At 40.0% G+C, this 27986-nt stretch overlaps 1 protein-coding gene and 1 long non-coding RNA gene across 3 annotated transcripts in view; one reads left to right on the plus strand and one right to left on the minus strand.

The window, feature by feature from the left end:
• Positions 1-6226, minus strand: part of LOC119489925 (prickle-like protein 2) — a 53910-nt gene extending 47684 nt beyond the window's left edge. The window contains exon 1 of one of the 2 annotated variants that reach the window (XM_037772971.1): positions 5468-6226. The gene's annotated coding sequence lies outside the window, so the exon portion shown is untranslated. The remainder of the gene's footprint in view (positions 1-5467) is intronic. The other variant, XM_037772970.1, reaches the window with a different exon arrangement.
• LOC119489926 lies at positions 444-27965 on the plus strand. The gene is made up of 3 exons (XR_005207284.1): positions 444-481; positions 8987-8990; positions 27814-27965. It is a non-coding gene; the product is annotated as an uncharacterized LOC119489926 (long non-coding RNA).
• Positions 27966-27986: the final 21 nt, after the last annotated feature.

A 27986-nucleotide genomic window follows, 5' to 3' on the forward strand; every position in this document is an offset into this window, starting at 1 on the left:
TGTATCAAAACCTCTGAAGACAAACCAGCTTCTTAAACTTCATTTTATAACTTGTAGCTCCTGGAGCAGTGTATTTTGTTTGTTTTTATCTACTTTTTTGAAGCTATTTATTGTATCTAGAACAATTCAAGAGCCTCTCCTCTTGTATATATATATTGGGCTGTCAATCGATTAAAATATGTATGATTAATCGCATGATTATCCATAGTTAAGCAAATTACTCGCACATTTTTTAGCTTTTCAAAATGTACCTTAAAGGGAGATTTGTCAAGTATTTAATACTCTTACCAACATGGGAGTGGGCAAATATGCTTGCTTTACGCAAATGTATGTATATATTTATTAATGGAAATCAATTACCAACACAAAACAATGACAAATATTGTCCAGAAACCCTCACAGGTACTGCATTTAACATAAAACATATGCTCAAATCATAACATGGCAAACTCAAGCCCAACAGGCAACAACAGCTGTCAGTGTGTCAGTGTGCTGACTTGACTATGACTTGCCCAAAACTGCATGTGATTATCATAAAGTGGGCATGTCTGTAAAAGGGAGACTCGTGGGTAACCATAGAACCCATTTTCATTCACATATCTTGACGTCAGAGGTCAAGGGGCCCCTTTGAAAATGGCCATAACAGTTTTTTCTCGCCAAAGTTTAGTGCAAGTTTGGAGAGTTATTTAACCTCCTTGGCGACAAGTATGACATAGTCGGTACCAATGGATTCCTTATGTTTTGTAGTTTCATATGATGTCAGTATCTTCACTCTAGCTTTAAAAATGAGCCTGCTACAACCTCCGAAAGATTGATTGCGTTAATGCGTTAAAGAAATTAGTGGCAATAAAATGAATTTGCGTTAACTTTGACAGCCCTAATAAATAGTATATAATATTATAAAATGTTCAAATGCTTGTAATGAACAATGTTTCTAAAGTAATGCGCTTTGAAATATGGTCTGTTTACTGTAGTGTTATGATCAGTTTTACTATTGTATTCACAAACATTACTGATGCAAATAAACCTTTAGCAGCATCAGACTGAGTTAACATTTCAGTATTAAGACCAATTAATCAGGGTAATAGCAGTTTCTAATCCTGTCTGCAGTTTTAATATAGGGACTGCCTTTTTTGTATATTGGATTGGATTGTACTTTTAATATTCAAATGTTTTATTATGCTACTTTATGGGCTAAAACCAGTTGGAAACGAACTTATTCGTATATAAAACACGATTCTAGTGAAGTCTTATTCTGTTGTTTTTATGATGAAGTACAGTGATACAGTAATCTTTTCTTAGCGTATGGGCAGTAAGATGGCTTTCCACCTTTGTCATGCTCTCAGGGTAAAATGAAGACCTAAAAACTATAACAAAATTAATATTCCGTAATGTTCTAATACCTCAAAGTGAAAACTCCACGCTTCAATACCAGTATGTTGTGAAAAGAGGGATGAAACATGCAAAGATTTCATTCTGTGCAGACTTAAACCCTTGATTACTCATTGCCCTATAACCTCTACAGATTCATGTGTTTACTTGTTGTTTTGTTGTTATACAGGCGTGATAATGTATGTCTTAAAAGGAGAAATGGCCCATGAGGCTGCATATGTGTGGGGCCCAGATTTTTGTGCTCCGCCACTGTCCCTTCTAATGTACATTTAGTGGATTTGTGTATCAACCAAATGTGTTTTTATGTTGCAGGGAGTGTTTGCAGTGTCACCCGCTTGGTGGTGATAGGTTCCCATATTAGTGTAGCCCAGCAGTAGGTCGGCCCACCTCTCTAGGTCCATTTCCATTTAAACTCTATTTATGAATTAATTTGAACTCTGCATTTGATCTGTGCAATAAAAATCTCTTTTCACTTTTATTTTCTGTAGATTTCCATTAGCTATCACAGCAACATTCACTATTCCCACTGGGGTCTACCTTAATGTATTTACAAAACTTTAAGTCTACATTTTGTCTACATCATTTGTCAATAAACATATCCATAATATTGAACTTGAAGCCAAGTGTCTGGTTTCCTCTTTTATAAACTTACCTTTGTGGTTTAGTTATGGGTGTGTGGAACCATCATGTAAGGCTGCAGTCTCGCATATCATCAAAGTGCCTGACGTTGTCGTCATCTTTGAACTCCTCTTTGTACATTTACAACCTCTCATGTTCACATGAAAGACTGAAGAGGTACAGTACAGGTACATTCAGTACAAATGGATGTCAGAGTGATCTAAAAGTGTCCCACCTGAGGCGTCCGCTGCCTCAGTGTTACCTGGGACAGTGTCCTAAAAAAGTAGTAAGACGAGCCACTTGGGTCTCATCACATGGCGTCATACAACATCTCCCAATCTACAGTCCTTATATTGTGAAAAGGCAGCTTCTGTGTTATCATCCATGTTGAGTTTTTCTCTTAGATGACAGTGTGTGCTCTTTGTTCTGGCTGAGTCTCGTGACGGTCTGCAGTGTGCTGTGTGAGTCTCGAGCTGCGTCACCGCTCACTGTAATGGCTGAACACTGCAGGGTGGAGAAACCCCTGCAGCCTGCATATATTTACACCTATTTATTCTCAAAAAACATAAAGAAAACACATCTGAGGCGGTTTTCATTAAATAAAACAAGACCAAATTGTGCTTCGAGCAAGATAACATTGGTCAGACTCAATAGATGCTGCTCTTCATCCCTGTTTAAACAACAGTAAATAGTCAAATAATATTAAATGCTAGTAACTTTTTGCAGCTCATTTGTCTGAGATAGTGTGCCGCAGAAAGACTGACTCTGTGATCAACAACGTGTTTGCACAATGGACATAAAAACATCAAAAGCTTGGATTTTCGGGGAGCACAACAGTTTAGACGGAGCTGGTCTTCCCCGTTCCCTCCTCAGTGGATACAAACTCCCATTTTAATTTAATCAGGCACAGCAGGACGAGCTCATGGGGTCCTGCTCGAAATAGACTGCGGTGCAAGGCAGGTTTCATTTCCTGTTCAGAAAAGCCTTTTCTAGGCAGTGTTTTAAGCTACTGTACAAACTATCGCCATGGCAACCAGAGCTATCCTAAGCATGCAACAAAATGGATAAACCCACAACACAAAAACAAAAAGCCACTTCTGATAAATTCATCTGTAATTACAGAAGCAAATCTGGCGCTCACTGTGTTTTTCTTTTGAGTGGGAGGTGTACTGTAATACAGGGTTTAAGAAGGGGGTCATTTATCCAAGAATTTTCTTTTCAATCCCATCTATTCATTTCAATCCTGTACGCCCTCACTCTCATTCTGCTTCATCGACCTTTTGTAAGAGAAAGGTCATAGCATATCTATTATTAAATGACTCAGTCATGGTATATTACATTATTAATCACCTCAGTGAAGTCTCTAAACGCACAGTGTGACTCCGACCCGGGTGTCATATATGTTTAAGCAAAAAAATAGGCCTGCAATCTCTCAGGATCAACCCAACTCTTAATTATGAGACAAGTCAAGGGACGGACATGAACGTCAGAATCAGAAATGATGTCTTCACAAATTCAGCACAGTAAACCTTTAAAAAAAAAAGGCAGTGAAGAGATTCCCCGTGTTCGCACCAAGTGAACATGAATGGCAACGCAACTCTAAATACCAAACATGTCCTTTGTGGGAACAGAACAAACAGCCTTTGTGTTGCTGATACGATTGTATAACATCTGACTGAGCCACCTGAACTGTCAGCATATCGGGGCCATAAAAGCAGCACAAAAGCAGAAATGTACTGTGAAAGCACCGCATGGGGCAGAGCAGCAAGAGCTCTGAGACACCCGCCCACCCTTCCTGAATCAGCCGTTTCTGTGGCGACCAGAGCGGAGGGGGGTGGAGGGAGGTGCTCGGTGAAAGTGAAGAGACAAACATTTGAAACCCGGTGGGAGAAACATGAAGGGATGGATAGATGGATGGATGAGGGGACAGATATATTGAGGGATGGGTGATAAAGGGATGTGGCAGGGTCAATGGGGAGCTGGGGCTGATTCCTCAACATCACAGTCACTGACAGATTGACAGTCGGAGGCAAACAACAGCGGCATCCACAGTGAGAGAGACAAACACGGAGGGGATTTTTTCCCTCTCAATGGCAGCCCCAGATCACGGTCATGGCTCAGGGGTTTAAACCATCTAGACACTGACAATGTCTCTCTGTGAAATCCCATTCGGCCATATGCTCCTATTCAAAGCCTCGTATTTCTCTGTCCTCTCTGTACGCAAATCACACTGGCTCCAAGTAAGTCACGGCAGATTAAGACTCACTTCGCAGGCAAACTTTGATTCAACAAGTGGTGCAGTGGAGGATGTAAATTCTGGACCGACCTGCTGATTCCCTGCGGTAAACTCTCATGAGCTGCCATTACACACAAATGACATTTCCAGGATGCAACGGCGCAAGCGACAAGTGTCACACACTAACATGGAGGGAGGAGAAGGTGCTGCAATGTTTGGCTCAGATGATAGATTAGAAAAACAGCTTCGCATCAGAATAAAGAGTTTGAGCTCAGTTGTTGGCAAAGCAATTAGTAAAGAAATCAAAATGAATATGTTGATAGGAAACTGTAGACATGCTGTCAAAAAGTGGACAAATGGGCAACAAAATCTACTTCAAATTAACAACACGTTGTCGTTTGCACATAATATTACAGAAAAAATGTCATAATCTTGCTCATTAGATGGATATGATTCGATGTTTTTGAAATCACTCCAGTATATTGAAACCCTGATTATGTAATGGAGTAGACTCTGATCTGGGAATGTTGATACAATCTTATGCCACAGTGATCGCATCCTGTCAGTGCTACAACAATTAGGGCTGGATGCAGTATGTTCTCTTGCGCAGTTGAGACAAGGCTTCGCACTATAAGCTCAAGAAAAACACTGTAAATCTGACATGTCAACAGATTTTCCTGACAGTTGTCCATAAATTACTGTGTCCACACTCGCTGCGAACCCAAATGTATGCACAGTCTGCATTCCATCAAATACTGTAGTCCGCCTAAAGCGCAGCATCTGAGATGTCTTCATCGTGTTGTTTTTTTTCTTTCTGTTTCCAAACAAGATAACAGTAACAGAGCTGTTCCCACTCCACCCACTTTCTCTTTCAGGAACACATGGATTTGCACATGGGGCATGAAATCAGACGGATTCACTGTTATCAGAGGCTTATTCCCCCCCCCCCCCCACCCCAAGTCCCTGTGGTCTTTTTCTCTTGACAGTCAGAACAGGTAAACAAGCCTTCACTCGAACCAACAAACATGCAAGACATACGGGTACAAAAAAACACCCACTCGTCACATCGCTACGCACGCACAACTAATGATGGATGCATTTCTTAGGAGAACTTTCAACAATCCATGTTTGCTTAATCAATACATTCTTGTTATTTTTGATGACATCACATCCTATTGAAGTGTCAAATCAAAGAGAGTAGTTCATCGTGTTGAGACTCACCTGTTTGTGTGGATGGTGTCAGGGTCCTGGTGTGCGAGGTGGAGGTGCGCAGGGAATGGATTGGACTGGACACGCTCACACTGGACACATACCAGAGGACCGACTGTCTCTATACTCTTCACCTCTCGGCTCGCAGCGCTCTCCTCTTCCCTCCGAGTCTCAGAGACAAACACCAGCTCTGCCTCTGCTGCCTCTCCCACTCCGCCTTTCACACGTACTGTAGCTGCAACAGAAGGGAAGGCTGGGGGCTGCAGCCTCTGTGATCAGCACCAGTCTCTCTCTCTTTTTCTCTCTCTCTCTCTCCCTCTCTCTCTCTCTCTCTTCCTCCTCCAGGCTCTGTGTTTCTCCTCAAGTCTGGCTTCAGGCAGCCATGGATGGACAGGCAGAAACACAGTGACAAAGTGCATATAGATTAACTCCCTTTGCAAGTATTTATGTTGTGTGTTAGTGTGTGAGAACCAGCGTGCTCTGACAACAACAACGCACACAAGCTGTGGGAGAGAGCTTCACTCCACGCCTCCTGCTTCCCTCTTTTTCACCACCACCACCTTAACCAACCCACACATCCACCCACCCCTCTCCTTGCCAGCCCCACACCAGCCTGTTGAAGTGAGTCATCAGCTATCAGCCAATCGTACGGCGGCACACAGCCTCTCGATTAGAATAACAGGAGTATTTATGCACGCCTGTTTTGAGGAGATGAAAATGAAATGGAGAATTGTCTGGGAGGACTTGACATACTTTGCTCTCGGTGGGGAGATCAGGTGATATATTAAGAAAATCACAACAGGATTTATTAAAATAAAAAATGTCACGGTGAAAATTTTCTCCCCAATTTTCTCCCTTATTATTTCATATAATTTCTCAGGAGTATTGTTATTGGATTCATTTAACGGCTTCATAAGCATGAAGAGATCCATATAAATATGATTAGAAATGCACAGTATTCATCACTGCATCACTTGTGAGGTGTGACTCACTGTGGTATATGATTCATTCTATCAAGGCCGTAGTCACATTCGACTACAATAAGGTCTGACCCACGGTAATTTTCCTGGGAAGATTAAGGCAAAGCGCTAAAATAGAACACATCGCACTGTGCGATCTGTAGCTGTGCAGCGACCTGTGTTGCGTACTCTGCCTGCCATGATGAAGTGCCCTCCTGTGTAGTGAGGTGGGAGGAGGTATTTTGGGCGTTCGGGGTTTCAGAAGTTAAATTTCTGTTCATTTTCTGTGAAGAAAATGTTTTGGAGTAGGGCTTGGATGGACATTAAGCTCCTCTGGTTGAATCATCAGTACAAACAAAGCTCACAAAGCTGACTAATCTGAGACTGTCCTCCAAAGAAAAGCACCATTTGTTTGGACTGTTTATGTGTAACCTTATAAATACCCTGTGGAGTTTATCACTTCTAGTAGTACTATGGAAACGTTTCTTTTAGGATTTCATATTATGATCGACAGGTGGCGGAAATGCGCCAAGAAATGCAGCGCAGAAGAAGACTGCTAGCAAGTAAACATGAATGTAAACCAGTCGGGTTTCATACGCTGTTCGTAGCTATACATACAAGAAATAATGCACTGTAATTCATGTATATCCCACAAAATCAATTAGTGTGTAATTAATGTAATCGTGAAAGAGGAAACATAAAAAATGTTGAACGCTGCGTAGGGAGGAGGTGGGGGTGCATGGATGGGTAAAAAAATACCAGACTTTCGCCCAAGAAACTGGCGTTCGTGTCCCGTGTGAAACCAGAAGTCAACGTTGATTTATTTGTCACTTAAGCTATGTACTAAAGTGATGCCACTTCCACAGTTCATTTAACCCAAACTTTTTTTTTCTAAACCTAACTAAGTAGTTTTGTTGCCTAAACCTCAGGAAGTTGTTTCATGTATGTATGTAATTAGCGGAATTTGACACGTGTTGCTGGACATACGTAGGAAAACGAACAAAAGGAGGAATAACTTTTTCATAAGATACCGTTGTATGAGAATATGTCGATGTAAACAATGCCGGTTTCAAAATGTAAAAGAAAAAACGGTTTTGCAATTTTTTTATGAGGAAGGAAATGTATTAGACACGTCTGTTATACTCTGAGAAGTGAAGCCAATGCTGACGTGCCTTAAACTTGCATTCTTTCTAACAGCCAGCAGGGGGCAACTATTAGGTACACTGTTAGTTTACTAGTAATATACTTGTAGCCCACTTTTTAGAATATGAAAGTATACTCTCAGTAAACTAGTTTAATAGTTTTTACTGCAAGTATACTTATCAGTTTTCTTAAGTGAACTTATAGTACTTAGCCAAATATACTCATACTTTTCTGCATACTTTTCAGTATAACCCAAGTATACATAAGTATAATTGTGTTAAGTTTAACTCTGATAAGGACATAAAACAAGTAATTTGAAAGCATACTCTTATATTTTAAGTTTAAAAGAATTATACTAATAGTACTTGAATAAGCTTCTTTTCTGTAAGGTTATGCTAGTGGTGGCTAATGTTGCCTTGAGCAAAGCTTCAAGTAGAGATGAGGAGCGGACTAGAGAGGTCTGGTCAGCTCAGCTCTCATTAAGTTGGTTATTTTCAAGGCTTACACTGGAAATCAATTGTGAACAGCACTTTTGGCTGAGGCAAGATTTAATTTGGTACCAGACTTAAACTTCAACTTAACTTTAAACGACTGTAGACCCAAAACTGTGGTGGTGGTCTATTGGCGGAGTCACACATCCAAATGGATTTCTGTCATTTCTGGGCCAGCAGGAGAAATGATTTGAGCCAAAGGGCGTGAGGGTGAGGAAATAGAGACGATGTAAAAGGAGAGACAGTGAGTGAAAAGGAATCAATTGTGAGAGGAAAAGGAGAAGCATGTGAGAAGAAGAAATGGAGCCTATTCCATAGACTCAAAGGCTGCAGTGTAGCTGTTAAAGCCATTTCCTCTCCCCACTGTTGCAGGCTGAAAATAGACTTTGCCATCGGATGCGAATAATAGAATATCCTGACGATTATACGGTTGAGCCACACTCTTTCCTAACATGCTATTTTTTCTCCTCAAATTTCCATTATCTCCTCAAAAATTACTGCTTTGGAGGGCCAAATTAATTCATTTTGGTACAGCTATTCAGAGTAAGTACACTAGAAGAAAGAGGAAGAATAAACAGTGAGAATGAGATGACTTTATTCATTTAGAAAGTCTACAGAAAGCACTTATACAACAAAACATACATATACAGTGGAATAATAATCACAGTGACAGAATAAAAGTGGAAGAGGTACTCAGATACTTTGCTTGAGTAAAAATACAAATATAATTAACAACATTTCAAGACTGTAAGGCCCTCAAAAATGCAATTCATTTTAATAAAAATAAAAATAATATTTCCTATAGTTTCAATAGGGCCTTCGCTGCACGACGTTGTCGGTGCTCAGGCCCTAATAATGTTAAAATACTCCTTTTCAAGCAAAAGCATTGAAATTCAAAGTATTATCAGCAAAATGTGCTTTTAAGTAAAAGTATCAAGTCAAGTATCTGTAGTAAAATGTCCCCTGTAACAGATATATTATTATATATTATATTATTAGATGTTAATAATGGAGCCACTTTTAACTACTTTATATACAGTTAGAGGTAGAATAGTCCAGTGGTTCTCAATCTAGGGGTCGGGTCCCTCCAACGGGTCACAAGATAAATCTGAAATCAACAACCACAGGACTTTCAACCAGGAGACTGGTGTTCGTGTCCAAAAGTGTTGAGTTATTTTGAGTGTGAGAAGTGTGAGTTATTAAGGTCAACCATGATGTTTTTCTAACTAAGTGGTTTTGTTGCCAAAGCCTGCCTAAAACTGGAGCCGTTACTGTAGTTTTGTTGCGTGGTGTAAAAATGACGCGCAAAAGAGGCGTACAAATGACACAGAAAAAGGCAAATGTGTTCTTATGGCACGTGGAATGTCCTTGTAATATCATGCTATTTTATACACCTTCCCGTGAGATAATGCATTTTATTTTATAAGGTGATGACATGTTTGACAAATGACAAATCCTAATCTGCATGGTAAATACAGCTGTCAAATAAAGGAGTAAAAAGTACAATATCTGAAATGTAGTACAATCAAAATATGAAGTCACATAAAATGGAAATACTCAAGTACAGGTATTTTAAAATTGTATTTAGGTACAGTGAATAAATGTTCTTAGTTACTTTCCACCACAGCAGAATGACCATTCGACAGTTGTCCAAATTTGTTTAAAACAGAACATAATCCTGAAAAAGTCCCTGAGCTGCTCTCTCTAGACTTCTAGTTCATGAAGTCAGTAAAAAGATGAGAATGATTGGTACAGCGTCTTTAGGTGTCCGATTCTTTGGATGAAACATCTGACTAAAGGCGGGTAATGATGGATGGCGTGACAACTGCATGATGACTTGACTTTGAAATATCAATGGGGATGTGAAGACTCATCCCACTGGACTGCCTAATATTAATGGAGTAACGTTTCTCTAATTGGACTACTTTTGGAAAATCAAGGTGTTAGAGAGACTTTGTTCTATCAAAGGAAGCTAAATGTCATATTTTCCTACAGATCACAGTGCCACATTAAATCAGGCGGCCTCAGGTTTCCAATAAAACCATTATTCACAATCATGTATTCATTAGTGGCCATTGTACACCTACAATAGCACAATCATATCAGATAGATTGGCTACTTCTTCCACCCTGTGGCCTGGTCAATTGCATCTTTAAATACATTACATGACCCTTTCTCTGGGTAATATTTGTCACGTGTCTGTGTGAGTAAGATGACATTAAAAGGATTTCAGTGATTATTTAGCGTGCCAAAGGGTGGCGAATCATGAAGGGATAGGCAGAGCTACTTAGTGTCAGCGAAATTGTACGTAAAGGTGATAGTCTTTCAGGCGGAAAAGGAACAGTAAAAAGGTCAAATCCGATCCCCAAGAGATCATTGTGACCAGCATCTGTCAAGGTACATTTGGGACTTGTCTCTCTCCCCCAGTCTGTGTCTCTGTCGTGTTTTCACCCACAGCACCACTTCCTCGACTCCCTTGAGGACCTCCACATCTGATACCGGCATACTGATGTTAAATGCCCTGAGCAGAGGGGAGCTGTGTCCTGCCATACTCCATTTCAGTTACTGAAGAATGTCTTTGCTCTGGGGGACTGTGAGTAAGACACATGGGGGTTTTCTCTCCTCTATCACGGTGCGGTGTCACAGGATGACAAAGCTGTCAGTGCCCCAGCCCTAAAGGCTTTCCTTTTAAAGAGGTGTAACTGTACGTGTGTGGTGGTGAACATGTGTGTTTGGTGGGTTAAAACACATCCATGTCTGTGGCTGCAGACCCTGATGTCACATATACGTGCTGTATTCAGTTCAGTTATCTGCAGGTATGATTCAACTCCACAGAGGGAAAATTATTTACACTTTAATAGAGTAATGACCCATTGTACTGGGTGAGCAGTGTTACTGAGGTGATGAGGTCAATGGAGAAGGGAGATAATGAGGATGACAGTGAAGTGTTGCCTCTATTAGAGTCCGTCATCCTTCTTGCCCTTTGATTTGATCACACAACCGGTTCTACAGGCTGATAAACAAGACTCTAATCCCTCACTGTCAATGCGACACCCAGACTCTCTCCAAAACAGAGGCCTAGTCATTTAACACAAGCGTTGACTAAAATGTGTAAATAAGCAACATCTTCACCGTATCAACTTTATAAGGGATAAAGTGTTCACAATTTGATGCAGTGCCCCTGAGTGGCCAAAGAAATCTGTTAATGCAGGTTTAAATAATCTGAAACATTTGAGAAATGTGTACGCACACTGTTAGTCAAGTAAAAAGTAAAGTGTTACAATTATGTCAACAACTGGTTCTAACCAATCACCCAGGAACGGAGCTGCTCTCTGAAGGGATTTTGGCATAGTGGCGCCACGGGATATTGCAATTTGTAGATTTGTCATACACTACATACATGAAATTTGACTGCTCACATCCGTAAGAGCAGTGGGCTGCTGTGAAGCGCCCAGGGAGCAACCTGGAGTTCAGTGTCTCACTCAAGGACACTCCAACATGTGGACAGGAGGAGCCGGAGATCGAACCGCCGACCTTGCGATTAAAGGACAACCCATGACGCTACCCACTGACATGACAAAACTGGCCCAAAAGTAATTGATTTCGTACACAATTAAAATTGGAAAAGAAGCGGCTATAAAATAAGTAATACTTTTAATTTAGCTTCACAATCCCCCTCTTTTTATTATCAGAATTTGATCCATTCTGTCCAATAACATTTGGAGAGTCCAGAAAAGCCGTATGATTAAATCATTTTATCCAATTCATGTGCGGGGATCCAACAGGAAGTCAGCCGACTCAGCCAGCGGAGGTCTGCGGTGCACATGCTCTCAATCGGCATGGCTGGAGACGTGCTCATACTCTATGGCACTGGTTCCCAACCTGGGGGTCCCGACCCCCTTTAGGGGTCACCAAAGCTTCATGGGGAGTCGCGAGGCCTTCTTGATTTTAAGGGATGTAAGACAACTTTCTTTAAAAATAAACAGTTGGCCTTTATCTCAGCATTTCATGTATTGAAGTGAAGAAAAATAAATGAAATTATTATATTTAAAGTTTGTATTATTATTTAAAATATAATCTTAAAACAAATCTCACAGGATAAGGGCACAGTGAGGACCTGAACACAAGCTAGAGCCTTCCCTCTCTGCTAAACAGCCTCATCCTACATTAGAAAAGTACGCAGTTAGAACAACCAAAGAGATGATAGAACGATGGTCAAGCTTCAGGGAGAAGAAAACACAGAATTTGTCAAAAAAGAGTCCTATTAAATATGAATGATTGTTAAAAATAAAGGTAAAAGATAAAGACACAATACAGAAAATTGTCTTAAAATTCCTTAAAAATAATTAAATAATCATCTCTGACTCAATAATCACAGGAAATAATCTGCTCAAAATTCATCCAAATCATTCCTTTTCACAAACTTCCTGCAGTTATTGCATTCACTATTTGGGCTAATTGTAAAGTTTATCAGTTGTTCTGTACCGTTATTGTTATGCTTTGAACATAATATGAAATATCCATAAAATGGACAGGGGTCAATGATAGAAAAGGAGTCCCCTAATGAAAAAGGTTGCAAACCACTTCTATGAGTCCCAAAACACTGAAGCGTAAGGAAGCCCAGGGAGGATTTTTTTGCCATACGATATGCTCCCACAGCAACTCTCATAGGACTGAATGGAGCGCCATATGTGATCGCGGTATCCGGTTTTCCTTAATACATCCATGGTTCTAACCCAACAGTGACATCATCTTTCTCAACAAGCACACAACTAGGGAGACCAGAGTGGCAGTCTATTGCAGCAGTTATTCTCATGTTTGGGTCCACACAGCCAGAAAACATTGACAAAAATACCCTCTGTGAAACAGCAAGTATTCAGCTGAGACCAGATACAATTCACACTACTGTTCTACGGGGTGAAGCAACTGCCATCCCCTTCACAGAAATCACAATATACACAAAGACTGACATGAAAAATACTTATTTCCTCTGGGTGAAAACACATCTTGCTGCGGAAGTGTGGCCTGAGACGCGTGTTGTGTTCAGTTTTGTTAGACCCTGCTTTTTATAGATGACCTTCTCCATCTAAACAAAACATTTCCAGGTAGCGCACCCAAAGTGTGAATATTTACAAGCCATACCAGGATTGTGATAGAGTGATTATGTCCCAGTGTCCCCTTTCCAATTACCATGCCTGCTTTTAGCTGACAAAGGTCTGTTTGTTTTTCCCTGGAAATATCAACCTCTTCACTGAAATCTAATAAAGCTACAACCAAACTGTTTTATTACATTTTATAGTATTTGAGACTCAAGAAGAAGAAGATCATTTTTCGAGTCTATTAAATATTCTTTTACGTGAATGCATTTATTGGATGAAGTCCGTTGCAATGCATGGAATATGATGCAATTAACTGAAGCTACATCTATCTTCACCTGCAGGGATTTGACTATTCACAGTGGTAAATGTTGCAAAGTAACTGTTTTTGTACTGTCATTTGGTATTAGGAGGTTTTGAGGAATTAAAATGAAGCATTTTATATAAATCATGCCTTTTTATGTTTCATATTTAAAGCTGCAGTAGGTAGTTGGCATCATTGGGCAAAAAAATCATAATAACCTTTCAGCATATTGTAATTCAGGTGTACTGAGAGAAAACTAGACTTCTGCACCTCCTCATGGCTCTGTTTTCAGGCTTTACAAAATCTAGCCCTTGACGGGAGGCTTTGGCCAATCACAGGTCATTTCAGAGAGAGAGCATTCCTATTGGCTGTTCATTCAACAGTTCAACAATCACTCGCAAACTCCAATCAAACGGTCAAACTAGGCAGCGCTGATCAAATATGAATCATTATTCTATTACTCTAATGCCTATTTCTCTCCTCAAATGTTTTTAGAAACATCTTGTAGTGGGCTGTTTAGCTGTAAAATGAGAAAGTTTGCTCTGGCTGGTGGGCGGTGCTTCATATTTCCTCAACTTATCTCAACATGGCTGCCGGGTCACAAACTTTCTAATTTTACAGCTAAACAGTACACTACAAGATGTTTCTCAAAACAGGAGAGAAATAGGCATTACAGTAACAGAATATTGATTCATATTTGATCAGCGCTGCCTTGACTGATTGATCGCAGTTCGCGAGTGATTGACAGCTGCTCAGAGACAACAGCCTCCAGTTCGGCTCTGATTGGTAGTTTCCTCCGGTCTGTGAAATCTTGCAGATGCCATTAGGAGCACCGGAGGACACAGAGGCACATGATGTTTTTCCGATTACCTGTCTCATGCACCACTGTCAGAATATAGCGATCGTTTTATAAAATATTTAATATTTGCTCCAATCTGCCTACTCCAGCTTTAACTCAAGACTATGCACAAGACAATGTCCCGTTTTCCTCTTTGTTCCACTTGAGACATTTGAGAATCTTGTCTGAATGAAGGCACCTAGGGGGTTAACACTCGGCCCTAACGACTCACTTTTAAGCGCTTTCAGGAGATGAGCCACTGATTCCCTGGTGGCTCAATGCACAATTGCACAGCCACAATACAGGAGGAGGAGAGTCACGCAGCAAAGATAATCCACTTTCATGGGCCCGAAAAAGCATTTGGATCACAACGTACAATTCAAAAAGAAGATTTGGGGTAGAATTAGATGTCTGTTTGTGCTAAAGCTCAGGATGCACCGTGCATCGACACACAAAAAAAGTGCTAACATGCAAATGGGCAAAAAATAAATAAAAAAGCCACGTTGAAACTTGCTTTCTTCTTCTTGCACTATTACCATCAGTCATTTTGCCCATTTCCAATCTATTCACATCCGTCTCCTCCACATATTCCCACGTCCACCTATTCCCTTTAAAGCCCCTGACTGATAAACAGCCCTCCTCCATGGGGACTCAGTGCTGTAATGTCGTAGAGAAGAAGATGTCAACCAGCAGACATCTTTATATGTTATCTTTCTTTATAACAACTCCCTGGGTACGGAGCTGTCTATTATTTCCTCTCAGAAAGGAGCTGAAAGACAGTCACAACACAGACACAGACACATGCAAGCACACATAACTCTGCAGGAGCACACTCCAGGTGAAAATACAAGTGTGCAGTAAAATACATACAAGACACTGAACATGTAGTTTACAGTACGCTGTGCTTATTATCCCTAGACTGAAAATCCCAGTTGCTGTTTTTTGTGAGACTTTTAATTGAAGCAAAAAAAAGACTTTTATGTGGAGATCTCTCATTCAAGGAAATTAAAATGAATAGCGCAGGAATGATAGGCAAGGTCTCTGGCTGTTTTTCTCTGCGAAGCCATCCTTGTTTCATCCCGTGCTGCTTTCCATCTGCCGCATTTTCAAAAGATTCAGTCTAACTGCAGCCACTTGATCTTTTTCTTAACCTCCGGCGAAATCAGACAAAAACAAATGATTAAACATGAACCGAATGTGCTCCTCTCCCGCACTGGATTCTATGTATATTAACAGAAAATGAATAACTATGGATCTTGCGCCTAATCATTTTTGCAACCGTACATTAAAAAGGTCTGTGTACATACAGTAAGTCCCTTTGCATTTAGCACAAAGGCATTACATCAACAGTGTGGAGCCCAGAGGACGAGCCCTCGTGGATCTGCCACATCCACTTTGTGTGGAAGTAATTAGATAAGACGCTTAATGACAACACATTGAATAGATGAGATGGGAACCACATGGGCACAGTGTGCAGTCTGCCCTCTAATCCCACCTATCTGTTACCATTTTCACAAGATGCCAAACACACGAGGGGCTATTAAATGTGTGTCGGCCTCCTGCTCTCATCTCCGGCCACAAGAGCAGTAGTAGATCTAATAAAAGCAAAGCTATAAAGCCGCGACTTTAAACTACAATCGCAAAAATTAGCCCAACAAACTGCAAAACCACAATAGCATAACTAGTAGTGCTGCATGAATAAATCCTCTGTGCTGCCAAATACAGTAAAATAGGAAGTCACATCTGGGGGATCAGATTGCTTATTTTATCATACAGCCATTTGCCTGTTCTGTGAGGGCAGTAAATCACCTCTAATTGGATCTCATATGCAGCATGTGTTCAGAGACTGCAACTCCAAACCCCCATGGTGGCATGATATTGAGTAAAAAAGAAACAATGGAGTTCTCAATGGCCCTCATATACTGTAACGTAAACTGCCTGTATGTTCAGTAAATCAATTTTTCAGCTATAATGAAGCATGCTGAATTGATGAAACCCATGCAGACCTATGTGGATATGTTTTCTCCACTGCACTGCATGAAAGGATGTGACACATAAAAGGTAAAAGCATCAAGATAGTGATTTCTATATGAGGAGTTATGAAACTCTCACCATTTGCATATCTATTTCTGTCCGCTCTCAGGCGCTTCGCCTCGACTGTCATGGATTAACGGCTTCAGATGTTACCTCATCAAGCATCGGGGGCAGGTCACCCTAACATTGTTAGATCCACAGTAGAAGGGTCATATGACATAGTCTACTGTCGACGGGGAAAAGCTCAGTCCCATTCTCTGCCGAACAGGCTGTCTCAATCATAACCCTTTCTGATTTAATTTCCTCTTTTGGGAAGGATAGAGAGCTGCAGTTTATACAGGCAGGATTAACCACAACCTCTTGTAAAATAGGATTTAAAAATTATGATGGGAGCCCTCTTGTAGCAAAATAAATTACATTAGCTGATATCAAGATCCACATACTTAGCTTTGTCTTGGACTTTCAACTGAACACAAGACAGAAAAGAGGTTACAGCATCACTTGAGTAGGGGGTCAAAATCATCCACCTGGAGTAAATGGATGGCTAAATCAGATCAAGGAGGCCACCCACATTCAATGTTAAAGACTTGAAAGGAGACAGGTGTTGGAGAGAGTGGCGGTGAGGAAATGAAGGAGGAAGAAACAAGGAAAATGGATGTTGAGAATTCTGAATTTAGAAGAGGGAGGACCTCAGAGAAGAGAAAGAAAAGTAAAGTGGATTCATCGAGTCATGATTTGTCAGTCAGGGTTTGATAGATGTGTCTGGATGTGGAGCTTTGTCTGAAAAGCAGACTGTGGCAAGATGGATTAAGGGGACAAGTTAAACTGATCGATATAAAATGATTCGGCTTGATAGTTGTCTTGATAGATGGAAAAAGTCTTGAAAATAGAGATTTTGGGGGTGGGATGGATATGTCGGGACGTACAAAACCAAACCGTGGGCTTGTTGAACGGTTACACCGCTATGAAATACAGACCTGCTAGGTTTTTAATGAGGTGCCACAGACATATAAAAGGCAATTATCTGAACATAGGCCAACTTGACCATTTAAGCTGCAGTAGGCAGAACATTTTTGGCATCATTGGGCACAAATTCCATAATAACCTTTCAGCATGTTGTAATTCAAGTGTTCTTCTGCACCTCCTCATGGCTCTGTTTTCAGGCTTTAAAAAATCTAGCCCGTGACGGGAGACTTTGGCCAATCACAAGCCATTTCAGAGAGCGAGCGTTCCTATTGGCTGTTCATTCAATGGAGGCAGCTGTCAATCAAACGGTCAAACTATGCAGCGCTGATCAAATATTAATCAATATTCTGTTGCTATAATGCTTATTTTCTGGCCTCAAATGTTTTCAGAAACATCTTGTAGTGTAACTGTTTAGCTGTAAAATGAGAAAGTTTGCTCCGGCTGGTGGGCGGTGCTTGGTATTTCCTCAACTTATCTCAACATGTCTGCCGGGTCACAAACTTTCTCATTTTACAGCTAAACAGTTCACTACAAGATGTTCCTGAAAACATTTGAAGTGAGAAATAGGCATTACAATAACATTAACATAGAATATTGATACATATTTGATCAGCGCTGCCTAGTTTGACCGTTTGATCGGAGTTTGCGAGTGATTGACAGCTGCTCAGAGAAGGCAGGCTCCAGCTCGGCTCTGATTGGTTGTTTTCTTCCGGTTTATGAAATCTTGCAGATGCCGTTAGGAGCACCGGAGGACACAGAGGCACATGATTTATTTCAGATTACCTGTCTCAAGAACTACTGTCAGGATACAGTGACCGTTTTATGAGAACATCTTTTTTTAAATCATATTTGCTCTATTTCTACCCACTGCAACTTTAAGTAGCTTGCCTTATTTCATTTATAAAATCAGTGTTATCGCTTCATATAATATAGAAATATCATTCATTACTATCTATCTATTATATATTTTGGAATTTGAAACACATTGGAAATGGTTGTTTTTCTTCTCCCTAATGTGCAAACCAAACTGAAACCGTGACACAAAAACCGCAATACAAACCGAACCCTGCACTTGATGAACCGTTACACCACTAATATGCACCCAGTGGCATGTTATCCGCTTAGCCAGAAAGCTCCAATAAAAGGCACCATGCAGCATGCAAACTGTCCAAAGAGAGTAAAGGAGACAGAAATAATCAGGACTAGATCTCAGAAGAAACATACTGTAAGCATGAGGAAGTGCATAAGACAAGGTATGGTGTGAGACTAGAAACTAAAGTCAGCTAGTAAGCATCGGGATTTTGTGGAGCATTGTGGTTATGGTAATTAACTGTTCTGCTGGAGTAGAAAGAAAATCTGAGAAAATTGACATAATTATAGATGCAGCAAGGATTTCTGGGTGTTGTGGGAGTGTCTGGGGAAGGTGTGCAGCAGCAGTTGAGAGAAGCGTTTAGGCTCTCTCAAACACCGGGGAAATAGAGGACTTAGAGCAGAGTCGGAAATGGGTGGGATGGAGTTATTATTAGTAAAAAATAGTAAAAATATCTTTAACGAGGAGGTACAATTTGTTGTTTTTGAACTGAACTACAGCAGCTTTTTTCATTGTTGCACGGTTGTTGTTGTTTTTTTGGCATGGATGTCATTTTGTGGCAAAATTTCTGTTCACTGTACATGACTTTACATGAAATATTCCAGTTTTTCTCAATCGATGTGGCTCAATTCTCGAATGAGAAGTTTTTTTTCAAAAACAATAAGCTCAAATCTCTGAACAATTAGTTTGTCGTTCACAACAGATTCTAATTTCTCATTCATTCATCGTTTGAGCCATCACATGCAAAGTGATCGATTCAATTTTCAAAATCTGTCAGACATGCATGTATGTTCCATAAATATCTTTGATGAGGAGGTACAATTTGTTGTTTTTGAACTGAACTACAGCAGCTTTTTTCAGGGATGTTGTTGTTTTCTTGGCATATACTGTATGTCATTTTGCGGCACAATTTCTGTTAAGTGTATGTGAATTTATATGAAAGATCAAAAGAAAATTTTCTATTTACAGTACATGTAACACATTACTACACTAATACATTTACTGTATACATACAAATGTGCATATCCTTTTTCTGTGTAGCTACTACAGTAAACTTTGACCTGCTGTTGAAATGGGAACCTGAACAGCTCAGTGTGATACATAACATCATTCAGCTGCACAAAACTGACATTCTGTTATAGTAGCCTACAATAAGTAGTTAGTGTCAACAAAATTTGTATATAAGAAAAACTTCGAGTTGATTGCCGTGGTGAAAAAACACTTAATCATTTTGCACACATTTTTTCCTGCATTGTTGTTAACGAAGGAGGAAGAGGAGGAGGAGGAGGACGAGGAGGAGGAGGAGGAGGAAGAGGAGGATGAAGAGGAGGATGAAGAGGAGGAAGAGGAGGAGGACGTATCTGCTCGCTTGTCCACAGTTTATCTTTGCGACAAAACATAAATCCTCAATGTTAAAACTGTGCTTAGTCTACATTCACTTTACTATCAAAAGAGCCATTTTAGGCAAAATAATAATAATAAAAATCTGTCCGGAGCCTCAAAACATTTCAGCATTGTGATGAAGGTAACACAGTTTATAGTCTAAGTACATAGTATATAAGTCTAATGCAGTGAGGGCCAAAGTTTTTAGGTATTTCATTTGCTGGATTTGCCAAAAGCAGCCATTTCTGTCTGGTTTATTTTATCCAGAACAGCCTCTCTATTGATATAAAATTAAATATACCATAATGGAGGATTTGATTTATATGAAGGACCAAGTGTGACATTGTTTTTTTCCATTGGGATAAATAGTTGTATTGGTTAGCATTGCAGTTAGTTCAAAAGTCAGTGCTTCTTGTCTAAAATATACTAAAGTGCTTTACATTTCGCAATCAGAGCTGCAAATTTGCTGTGAGCTGCTACAGATCAACCAATGTGATTTATTCTAAGACTCAATCTCCTCTCTCTCTCGCTCCCTTTTTCTCTCTCTCTCTGTCTCTCTCATGCTTATCAGCATCTTAGAATCAGTTTAGAGGACTCGAAAAATAAATTTTAACGTAGCCTGAGTAAATGTTTTATTTTGTGCTAGTTGATATCAAAGGACTGTACTACCATTGACGCCCAGGCGGCTGCCACCACGGGGAAAGGATTAAGTGGAGATAAATCCTTTCAGATAAATTTCTTAAACATGCTTGCTCCAGAGACTTCCCCAAACGTACAGTAAAAAAAGAAAAATAAATATTTAGCACAGGAGAATTTGTCATTCGAGGTTACATTCTTGTACATTTGCCTCTATTGCTGTTGAAGAGGTTTGCATGTGTGCTAAAATAGACATTGAAGAGTGCTGTCAAGATCAACCAGCAGCTTTTGGTCCTCTTTTCTAGCAGTCTGACGCAGAATTAAATGAACTATATCAGATGGACGTAATAGGCAGCGTGTTAACTGGTATGAAAGAATGTCTCATGATTTATCACAGCGCCGTTCCTGTGCTCCCCCGCCAAACACTCTTGCTCCGTCTTTTTTTCAGATTTGGTGGAAAAAAACAAACAGTAAGACTTCTACTCATTGAATATGGTGCATAAACCCGCTGTTGGTTGTTGCAGGCCTGTTGAAAGCCGGGATAAGGCCATGAATCGAGGCTGTGTTACTGGCAAGTGCTCATATGGTGGGAGTCTGGAATATTAAACTGGGCAGACTGGTACTCAGTAAGACCCTGAGCTCCGCAGACATGAGCACACGGTTTGGCCATGATCTGTAAGACACTTTCACTTTAGCAGACAGTGAGGAGCTCTGTCTCCTGGATGAGTACAGAGCTTTGGGGATGTGTTGTGCCAGCAGCTTCGTAGACAAGCAACAAACAGGATCTGAAAATACAGAGATTAAACTGTACAGCAGCAGAATGACAAGAACTGAGAGCAAGGGTGAAAGACAGCAGTACCTAACCACTCAGTGTACGCGAGTACCAACACTTACGCAACTGAGTACTGGATGATCATGTTAGCATTTAGGTTATTCAGTTCTATTCCAAGCCTTGCAGGGATTACTGATGGGCCTATCATATTTTTGGCAACATAATTTAAGAGGAATTATCTAATATGGGCCATGTTATTAAGTAAGCGAGTAGGATGAGACAGAAGTAGCACAAATGTGTGTGTTTATATGTGGGACAGTGAGAGAGATGGGAAAGTGCATGTGTACAGTGCATTATTTTATAGGGGTGGGAAAAAAACATATTTTTTTACGATTTTGAAATTGATTTTGAAATGCCAGAATCGATACATTTGCTTCATTTGAGTCTATGCAGAGGTTGAAGGAAGTTAACGGTTTTATTGTTGTAGTCTGAGTAATGTGACGTCATATTTGTTCCGTATCCATCAACCAAAACAGAAAGCAGAGAGCACAAAACAGCGGAGGGTCTGCATGGACACGATCTGCACCCTCACATTTTAAATCCAAAGTGGTAAACACTACACATCCAGTAAAGTATAGAAACACTTTGGGTTTCACACATCGCCAGGAAAAGCAGAGCTAGACATCATGGCTAAAGCTGCATTCTAACTCTATCTAAGGAAACGTTATCGTATTGCGGTAACGTGTGGTCAAGCCAGCTGTCACTCTCATCTCAGTGGTCAAATCAGCCGACGCTGCAACTGTAGAGCACCCATATACTGACATTTATGTTAAATGCATTCAAACGGCCCACCATGGATGTATAAAGAGGGCAGCGCTGACGGGAGAGCTAGCGACCTACTTGGCAAAGTTAGCGGAAGTATACACGTGTGACTTCGTCCGGTTTTCAAAATAAGGTATTAACAAAGAGAACTGTATAAAAAAAGATATATGTGGAAATAAGATCGATTGGATTGTATTCACCAGAAGTATTAAACATGTCACATATCTCTTACAGATTAAAAAGAAAATACCACTAACTTGTGAGGGAAATGTCTCTTTGATTTTTGGGTTGTTGGAAAACATTTAATAAATAATGCCTGACAATCACTGATATATTTGACTTCAGGACATCTCTGACTACAAATCAAACATTTTTACTGTATCAATTTAGATATTTTTCAAATTAAAAGTCCCTAGAAGTGTATGATTACTTTTTTCCCATGATCTAGTGTTAAAAAAGTTAACAAAAATCGCAATGAATCATAATATCGAATCGCAATACATATTGAATCGACACCCAGGTATGGTGATGGTGAAATGGGAGATGGATGTATCATCCCAGCCCTAATGTGTACAATGCATTATTTTATGTATTGTGTCTAAAATAGCAGACTTAAATCTTTTAACAGTGGTTACTGTATGTAATCCTGAGTGAACATCACAAGATGCTGTGCAGCTTTCATCTTTGACGAGGGAGTCTTTCACTTCACACACATTCAGAAATGCACACAAAGACACAGACAGACGCGCACACACATAGACAATAAATATTAATCTGATCCCGCTTTGATCAGCCACCATACGTAAACACATGAGGCGTTCTGTAAAGCACATTTGTCTTTCGAAGGCCAGCAGAGAGAAGTTATAAATGAAAATTACATCCATCCTTGTTAGAAATAAGCAGCATCTCCAAAAGTAGAGATGATGATTCAAGCACATGTTTGCGTGTGCATCTGTGCGCACAGCTTTTGACTTTCACTGTCTGGTGAAAACGGTTGGAAATGTTAATCTGTCTTGAGGCTAATGCAGTATTAACATCTCCTTTTCTGCTCATAGATTTTGTCCAAACAGCATAGGCTACTGATTGGTTAACTTTGGTTCTATATTCTCATTGTTTTGTTTTTTGTTTGTTTGTTTTTTATGTTCAGCTGTGTCTGCCGTCAACACGCAGTAGGAATTAATAATTCAGAAACACTTGCGTCAAAGGAGACCGGACCATTTATAGCTACAAATGGATTTATATTTGTATATGATGGGAGAAAAAAGGATGCTCCGCTCAGCATTCATGCGGCAGAAAATGCAGAGGGTAACAGAACAGCAGATATGAAATATGGTATATACATAATGCACAAGGCCAGATATGCCAGTGAATGTATGATTAATAAGAAATCTAAACGCAGGGCAGGAGGTTGGGGTGGAGCAGCTGTGTGGAGCAGGTAGAAGCAAACTGCATAACCAGACACAGCAGCAGTAATGACCAGCAGAGTGTCAGCCTGCCACATCAGAGACCACCTAGTTTACCTGATTGTAGTAGGACTGTTATTAACAATAATTTTCATTATTGATTAATCTATCCGTCTTATTAATACAGTATTTACAGACGTAGGCAAAATTGTTGGTACTCTTCCGTTAAAGAAAGAAAAACCCACAATGGTCACTGAAATAACTTGAAACTGAGAAAAGTAATAATAAATAAAAATTTATTGAAAATTAACTAATGAAAATGAGACATTGTTTTTGAATTTTGGTTCAACAGAATCATTTTAAAAAACAAACTAATGAAACTGGCCTGGACAAAAATGATGGTACTCTTAACTTAATATTTAGTTGCACAACCTTTTGAGGCAATCACTGCAAACAAGCGATTTCTGTAACTCTCAATGAGACTTCTGCACCTGTCGACAGGTATGTTGGCCCACTCCTCATGAGCAAACTGCTCCAGCTGTCTCAGGTTTGAAGGGTGCCTTCTCCAGATTGCATGTTTCAGCTCCTTCCACAGATGTTCAATAGGATTTAGATCAGGGCTCATAGAAGGCCACTTCAGAACAGTTCAATATTTTGTTCTTAGCCATTCTTGGGTGTTTTTAGCTGTGTTTTGGATCATTATCCTGTTGGAGGACCCATGACCTGCGACGGAGACCAAGCTTTCTGACACTGGGCAGCACATTTTGCTCCAGAATGCCTTGATAGTCTTGAGATTTCATTGCACCCTGCACATATTCAAGACACCCTGTGCCAGATGCAACAAAGCAGCCCCAGAACATAACCGAGCCTCCTCCATGTTTCACATTAGGTACAGTGGTCTTTTCTTTGTATGCTTCATTTTTGCGTCTGTAAACATAGAGCTGATGTGACTTGCCAAAAAGCTCCAGTTTTGTCTCATCTGTCCAAAGGACATTCTCCCAGAAGCTTTGTGGCTTGTCAATATGCATTTTGGCATATTCCAGTCTCGCTTTTTTATGATTTGCTTTCAACAGTGGTGTCCTCCTCGGTCATCTTCCATTAAGTCCACTTTGGCTCAAACAGTGACGGATGGTGCGATCTGACACTGATGTACCTTGACCTTGGAGTTCACCTCTAATCTCTTTGGAAGTTGTTCTGGGCTCTTTGGTTACCATTCGTATTATCCGTCTCTTCAATTTGTCATCAATTTTCCTCTTGCGGCCACGTCCAGGGAGGTTGGCTACAGTCCCATGGACCTTAAACTTCTGAATAATATGTGCAGCTGTAGTCACAGGAACATCAAGCTGCTTGGAGATGGTCTTATAGCCTTTACCTTTAACATGAAGGTCTATAATTTTCTTTCTCATCTCCTGAGACAACTCTCTCCTTAGCTTTCTGTGGTCCATGTTCAGTATGGTACACACCATGATACCAAACAGCACAGTGACTACTTTTCACCCTTTAAATAGGCAGACTGACTGATTACAAGTTTGAAGACACCTGTGATGCTATTTACAGGACACACCTTAGTTTAACATGTCCCTATGGTCACATTATTTTACATCTTTTCTAGGGCTACCATCATTTTTGTTTAGGCCAGTTTCATCAGTTTGTTTTTTAAAATGATTCTGTTGAACCACAATTCAAAAGCAACAGCTGATTTTCATTAGTTAATTTTCAGTAAATTTTTATTTATTATTACTTTTGTCAGTTTCAAGTTATTTCAGTGACCATTGTAGGGTTTTCTTTCTTTAACGGAAGAGTACCAACAATTTTGCCTACGTCTGTATTTTATAAATGTAGCCTAGACTTACGGGGGTTTGAGGTTAACTGTTATCATGTGTTGTATAGATTGTAAAGTCCTTTGAGACAAATTTGTGATTTTGAGATGTACTGTATATAACTGATTGTAATGAAATGTCAGAAAATAATGAAAAATGCCCAGCACAATTTTCCAAAGTGCTTTCCTCAAATTGCTTTTGTCCAACCAACAAAAGCCTTTAAAGCATTTCTTAGAGCCCAACCAAAACTGGATTTTTGAAGCCCTTTACCATTATTGATATTTATTCGATACCCGGCTGCTCCAAGTCACATGTCGATGTGTCCTTGAGCAAGACACTTAACCCCAAATTGCTCCCGAAGGCATAGCCATCGGTGTGTGAATGAGTATTTAGATTAGATCCTGATGGGCAAAGTTGGCACCTTAGCAGCCTCTGCCATCAGTGTATGAATGTGTGTGTGAATGGGTGAATACTGACATGTAGTGTAAAGCGCTTTGAGTGGTCGAAAGACTAGAAAAGCGCTATATAAGTCCAAGTCCATTTACCATGTTATCATTAATAATCCAGTTTTGACATCATGAGAGTTTTCTATGAGCGGAGCATTTTAAACGTCAATATCGCAGTCGATCTTGTTCATTTAATTGTGGAAAGCCAAAATCGTGATTGCGATTAATATTCGATTAATTGTGCAGCCCTAGTGAGCACAGTAAACACTATACACTTGCTTAATATCAGCATTGCCATTATCACCATGCCAACATTAGTATTCAGCTCAAAGCACATGCAGCTACAAGTACAAGTTCACAGAGCAAATAGCACGGCTGTAGACTCTTAACATTAGCAGCACCAGGGAGGTTCTGACTGTATCCCACTGGTGAATAGCTTTTTTCATTTTAGTCCTACTGCTGAAAAGTAACACCTTAAATATCTATAAAATAAGCTCTATTTTTAGCCTTTTTTTTAAAAAACATTTGCATTGATTCTCTTCCTCACCTACTATTAGCTGGTCATGTGGACAAAGTCACACGATTCTCACTCGCTCTAAGTCAATTTCCCAGCAGGCCAGTTGCTATGCCAATTATCAGACCCCCTATGTAATTCAATAAACAGACCTGAGGCCTTGTGGTCCTTCTGCGTCTTACAGGAACTTTGGCTAACTAGCAGACTTCAATCAACTCTCAGGCTGTAGCTGAAGCTCGTCAAATAGCTGTCAGGCTTTCTAGCCTTGAGAGATATGCTGGAGTGTTTCATAACCGTGAATTAGCAAAACACAAATTCCTCTTAACGGGGAAAAAAGGGTTTGATCATTTCTAGTACTTCTGGTATTAAGAACAGTGAAACACTTAATTTTCACACATACCGACAGAAAATTCTTTCTTATTCATAAGTCAAATTGAATGTCTTCTCTAGAGGAGTCAAATCAGGTTGCCAAACAGATGGGGAACAAAGCCTCTGTAGCCTATTCCCAGTCACTCCCCTCAGGAGCCCAATCCATCATCTGCTGATCTGTCTCTGAGTCTGCACTAGTCCCTCCCTCTCATTAAGGAAATGGAAGCTTTAATTGGAAATTGTGTTAATTCTCTGACATGTCTGAAACTCTATCTCCCCTTCACTTCTTCTAAATTGGAGACACACTTGACAAATTCTGGGCGTCAGCTCCACTGATGCATATCCTGGTTGAAGTTTTCATCTTCGCCCACTTTCCACTATTCACGCCACATTATGAGCCCAATGATTAATGCCCACAAAAATTAACAAGCATGCTGGTTCACCAAAACTAATTTGTGGTGGAAAATTGGAACGAGTAGTGCCGTGTTGCTCTAACAGTCACGCATGAATAAGAATTTTGTTTCGATCTAAAGATAATCTTGCAGATGACTAGTACAGTGGCATAATAAATTACTACTCCATTCATGTAGGATACAAACACGTTTGATTTGAATATTAATGCATCCTCAAAGATGAGCATGTGCCAGCTTCAAACGCTCCAGCTGTTTAAATATTATTCATGGCCCTCACTTGACAAAGCCCCCATTTCTTTTGACCTGTGATGTCTAGAAATGAAACGCAAAACGGCGGCATCATGCTTTGAGCTGTGTTTTTCTTGACGAGGCTGCAGAATGAACCACCCTCGTACTGCCAGGAAGGCGCCTAATAGCTACAATACACCTAAGTAATAAATAAAAAATAATATAATATAAATAATATAAAATAATTAGGGCTGTCAATCGATTAAAATATTTTATCGCGCATTGTTTATCTGTCCAAAATTTGTCTTTGAAAGGGAGATTTGTCAAGTATTTAATACTCTTATCAACATGGGAGTTGGCAAATATGCTGTTTTATGCAAATGTATGTATATATTTATTATTGGAAAACAATTAACAACACAAAATAATGACAAATATTGTACAGAAACCCTCACAGGTACTGCATTTAGCATAAAAAATATGCTCAAATCATAACATGACAAACTGAAGCTGACTTCACTGTGACTTGTCCCAAACTGCATGTGATTATCATAAAGTGGGCATGTCTGTAAAGGGGAGACTTGTGGGTACCCATAGAACCCATTTTCATTCACATATCTTGAGATCAGAGGTCAAGGAACCCCTTTGAAAATGAACATGACAGTTTTTTCTCGCCAAAACTTAGCGTAAATTTGAAGCGTTATGTAACATCCTTCGCGACAAGCTAGTATGACATGGTTGGTACCAGTGGTTGCCTTTCTAGATTCATATGATAGCAGTATCTTCACTCTAGCTTTAAAGCTG

Source organism: Sebastes umbrosus, chromosome 6 (genome assembly GCF_015220745.1).
Source record: "Sebastes umbrosus isolate fSebUmb1 chromosome 6, fSebUmb1.pri, whole genome shotgun sequence".
NCBI classification, from domain to species: Eukaryota; Metazoa; Chordata; class Actinopteri; order Perciformes; family Sebastidae; genus Sebastes; species Sebastes umbrosus.